The 4,946-nt window shown below is 44.5% G+C and overlaps 1 non-coding gene across 1 annotated transcript; it reads left to right on the forward strand.

Moving 5' to 3' along the window:
* The first annotated feature begins 742 nt into the window (after window positions 1–742).
* Window positions 743–817, forward strand: Trnas-cga. Its single transcript has one exon. It is a non-coding gene; the product is annotated as a tRNA-Ser (tRNA).
* Window positions 818–4,946: the final 4,129 nt, after the last annotated feature.

Below are 4,946 nucleotides of genomic sequence, written 5' to 3' on the forward strand. Positions count from 1 at the left end.
TAATCTTCACACTTCTCGTCTGCTTGCGCTCTCGCATGTAATTCACGAATATGTTCGGTAATTCCTTATTTTATGAGATCCTGTTGGCCTATTGACCCGTCTCCTACTTTAAGTTCCTCAGTTACTTTGTATTAAGCCCGTTTTTTTGTTCGGGCTAGATGCCAAAGGGAAGCAGTTTCCTCTTGTATGATGGTTGTGATGTGTTTATATCAATTTAAGAGCTTCCAACTTCCTTCTCTGCAATAATGTGGTTTGCGCTTCGATTTGTGTTACACTAATGTACCAAAAGCCATGGAATAGGGATATGCACATACTGGAATGGCGGTAGTATCGCGTCACAAGGTATAAAACGGCAGTACGCTGGAGGAGCTGTCATGTGTACTCAGGTGATTCATGAGAAAAGGTTTTGCCACGTTGCTACAGACGTACGAAGGGAATTAACAGACTTTGAACGCGGAATGGTAGTTGGAGTTAGACGCATGGGACATTCCATTTCGGATATCATTAGGAAATTCAGGAAATTTAATCTGCCAGGAAGTTTCATATCAGCGCACACTCCGCTGCAGAGTGAAAATCTCATTCTGGAAACATCCCCCAGGCTGTGGCTAAGCCATGTCTCCGCAATATCCTTTCTTTCAGGAGTGCTAGTTCTGCAAGGTTCACAGGAGAGCTTCTGTAAAGTTTGGAAGGTAGGAGACGAGATACTGGCAGAAGTAAAGCTGTGAGTAGCGGTCGTGAGTCGTGCTCCGGTAGCTCAGTTGGTAGAGCACTTGCCCGCGAAAGGCAAAGGTCCCGAGTTCGAGTCTCGGTCGGGCACACAATTTTAATCTGCCAGGAAGTTTCATATCAGCGCACACTCCGCTGCAGAGTGAAAATCTCATTCAGGAAATTCAGTATTTCGAGATCTACAGCGTCAGAATTGTGCCGAGAATACCAAAATTTAGGCATTACCTCTTACCACAGCCAACGCAGTGGCCGACGGCCTTCATTTAACGACTCAGATCAGCGCTGTTTGCGGTGTGACGTCGCTGCTGACAGACAAGCAATACTTCGTGAAGTAACCGCAGAAACCACAACGACTGCACTACTTTGCACGTCCCCCCGACACGCTTTGTATGTCCTCCACTGCTAGTGCTTCCACCTGTCGTCTGTGAGTGGTTATTGCACGTTGACGTCCAACTTAGTCGGTGGTCACGTTAATGCGCCTGGACCGTGTAGTAGCTTCCAGACGAGGCGTATACTTTTATAAAACGTGTGCTTGCTACGGAAATCGCTAACTCCCATCTGCTTATAGCCTTCCAGTTTCTGCAGTTGGTATAAAATCTTTCGTTAATGTAGCTGTGCCAAGGTTTACAGTACTGTTACACGTTACACTGTAGCCTGAAACTGAGTCAAGATTATCCGTAGCAACTTCCCGTAGTAATGCTATTTCTGTTTCAGCTGCATGTAACAATTGTTGAAGACACACCAGTTTTAACCGTGTTGAGAGTTTGCTACAGCTGAAAGTGCAGATTTCATAGTTTTGCAACGCCATTGTCACTCCCTGACTGTGTCGATTTCTTGCTAATCGGTTCCGGTATTTATTTTAAGTCTAAGTTTAGAGATCAGATTTGGTTTGGCGTCTCTTTTTTCTGTATTTACGCCTACTTCCAGCAGCTACAACAATTCCCAGATTCGGTGTTTTCTTTCCGCCTTCCCGTTTTTCCATAAGTATGTTTTGCTCGGTGTGGAGGGATATTGAAGATTCTGACGTCACTCTCACAAAGTTCGGTATTTGACTCTGCTGAGAGTTCTTGTTCTGTTTCTTCCTGCGTTTGTTTAATGCTACTCTTAGATATCTTCATTTAGACTGTTCGTTCTGCATGTATATATGTAGTCTTACACTGTGAGTTTCAGCTGTTGGTTTTTGCAGCTGTTCTGCCAATTGAAGTTGTTATTCTATGACTGTTTCTCCGGAATGGATATTCCTCTTCACTTCAGTGTGTGCTACCGATTTCATATACAATGCTACAACTCGATTTGCCAAAACTTGGGAAGTGGTCAAACTGGTTTTTGTACTTTGCCACCCCACGTTCGCACTTGCACCTGGAACCTCATGCGGCTTATTATACCATGTTTCAACACTGTTCATGTGAACTGCACTGTTCACCTCAGCTGTGTGATAAGGCTGTTTGTGGGCAGCTGCCGGAACTTATTTGCTGTTATCAATGTCAAATCGATTCTCTACAAGCAATGTTGCTGCCCACGGTAGATGCTGTACTAAACTACCTATTGCATCAGCGGTATCAGGAACAGCCCTTTGTGAACACTGACACAGACTGACGTTTCGCAACATTTATTTCGATACGAAATTTTTGTCCCGGACTATCCTGCTGAACATAGTCGACTTGAAACATGATGGTAGTTATCCCAGATACGTTATAGTGCCCTGATAGAACCCTACGTTTATCACTGATGGAATTCGCGTTTTGACCTCCAATTTTACTGATCGTACACCACTCGGAATGGGAAACGGTTAATAGTTAACCCATGCCTCGTTTCGAGTACCACGAATGTCCCCCAAAGACTGTAACTTTTGTCTTGCAACTTCGTTCGGTACTGCCATTGATATATTAGATGCTCTCACATTAGTCAAGTTGCGTTCTGCTGCAATGACAGAAAATTTCGAGGCAAGTACGGAAGTCAGTACCATTTCAAAGTTTCCTGAACACTCCCAAACAAAATTTTGTAAACTAAATCGCAGACTCAGTGTTATTGAATTATATTCTACCTACTGGATAGCTGATAAGTCTGAGATCGGTAGTTACCCTTTGCTGGATTTCTAAGGCTGGCTGCACTATATTCGCAGTGCAGTTGTACTTTTCATTTACACTACTGGAATAGTGAAGATGTTGTGCTGGCAGAAAAGCCAACACCGTGTTACGATTGGAGGCCGAAATGCACGCGTTTTAGCTCACGCAGGCTGGCGTGAGGAGGGAAGAACTATACTGACGTGAGGTCTGGAACATGACAAGGAATGAGAATTCAGAAAGCGGGCGTAATTAGTTTGATACTTAACTTTAATCCATTAATGATGAACGTCGCTCTTGACGGTACATGATTCACAATATTATCTGTCGAGAATACATCCATAGTAACTGAATATGGCGCCTTCCTAGGTCGTAGCAAATGTAGCTGAAGGCTATGCTAAATTGTCGTCTCTGCAAATGAGAGCGTATGTAGACAGCGAACCATCGATAGCAAAGTCGGCTGTACAACTGGGGCGAGTGCTATGGAGTCTCTCCAGACTAGCCCAGCCGTGTGGCGGCGCTCGGTCTGCAATCACTGATAGTGGCGACACGCGGGTCCGACGTATACTAACGGACCGCGGCCGATTTAAAGGCTACCACCCAGCAAGTGTGGTGTCTGGCGGTGACACCACAGAAGATACACGTACATAACACTTGAAACGAGCTACCACGTACCGGAAACGATCACGAAACGAACACACTTGAGAACCGCACAATATCAAACAATTACACGCTCGCATCACCGTCCGCTGCGACTCCCAAATGCCGACTGTTGTTGTTGTTGGACTGCAGTAGGTCAGCATTTTTTTTTTTTTTTTTTTTTTACTGTTCTGATTGTTTTTCTGCTCTCTTTTGAACTGAGGCCGTACAGCCATGTCTCAGTGTTTCGGGAATTTTCTAGAATTTTATAGGGTATGGATGCCACTAATTAAAATTTTCATAATTAGTTTCATTTTAGTATATTATTTTAATTTACTATATTTGCGTTATGAGTTGATAATGATTAATAAGATCTAATTAACTGTTGCATAAAATCAGTTTGGTGGTTTGCATACATTTTACGTTCGAAAACTTGTGATTGACATCGCCCAAGTTTCCTCATTTACAGGACTTTTATAATTAAACTTTCGCTACCTGAAAGGGCACTCACGAAAAGCGAATGATCCTAGGACAATTAAACTTTCTGGAAAAGTCTGTAAGAACATGCGGAAGAGGAATAACGAATAAATCATCGAAAGAAAAACATTTTAATTTCCACGTGAGAGAATAATTTTGTTAATTGCGTACCATACTTACGTTCCAGGTTACAAACATTGCTCAGTGTGACGACCATCTGCACCCACGACAGCCTGGGGCTGCACTAGAGTTTGCTCTACTGTTGTCCGAAAAGCCGGCCGGTGTGGCCGTGCGGTTAAAGGCGCTTCAGTCTGGAACCGCGTGACCGCTACGGTCGCAGGTTCGAATCCTGCCTCGGGCATGGATGTGTGTGATGTCCTTAGGTTAGTTAGATTTAAGTAGTTCTAAGTTCTAGGCGACTGATGACCTCAGAAGTTAAGTCGCATAGTGCTCAGAACCATTTGAACCTCAGCAGTTACGTCCCATAGTGCTCAGAGCCATTTTGGAGGGGGAGGGTGGAGGAGGGGTTGAGGGGTGGGGGGGGAGGGGTGCGAGTAAAGTGTAGTGTCGTACGACGGGCGCCAAGGGGGGGAGGGGGGGGCAATAAAGTGTTGTCCCCCGGGCGCCAGTTATGTTCGCTACGCCACTGCCGCAAGGTCACGGGACCGAATCCTGTCCAGAACACAGATTTTTACCTTTGTTTTTTAATCATCTCTCAATGTCGTTGAGCTTCGTCAGAAAACGAAACTTCTTACGGATTCCACGTTGAATAACTGGATAGGGAGACCTAAGTCCCCCCCCCCCCCCCCCCCCCCTATGGCCTCTTTAGCGATCTGTTGAATTGCTTCTTTACTTTCCTCGCGTACATTACATGAAGAGTCGTTCTGCATAGTGCACATATTGCTTCCGAGTCTGATCTATACTATATTTATTTTATTATTTTTAACATGACTGGTAAAAGATTCAGTCCATACGTGAAAGAGGCAATGACCCGAAATAAATGAAAGGTTCGGAAGTTGGATCAAAACTGAGGATGAAAGA

This window comes from Schistocerca piceifrons, chromosome 4 (assembly GCF_021461385.2).
Source record: "Schistocerca piceifrons isolate TAMUIC-IGC-003096 chromosome 4, iqSchPice1.1, whole genome shotgun sequence".
NCBI lineage: Eukaryota > Metazoa > Arthropoda > Insecta > Orthoptera > Acrididae > Schistocerca > Schistocerca piceifrons.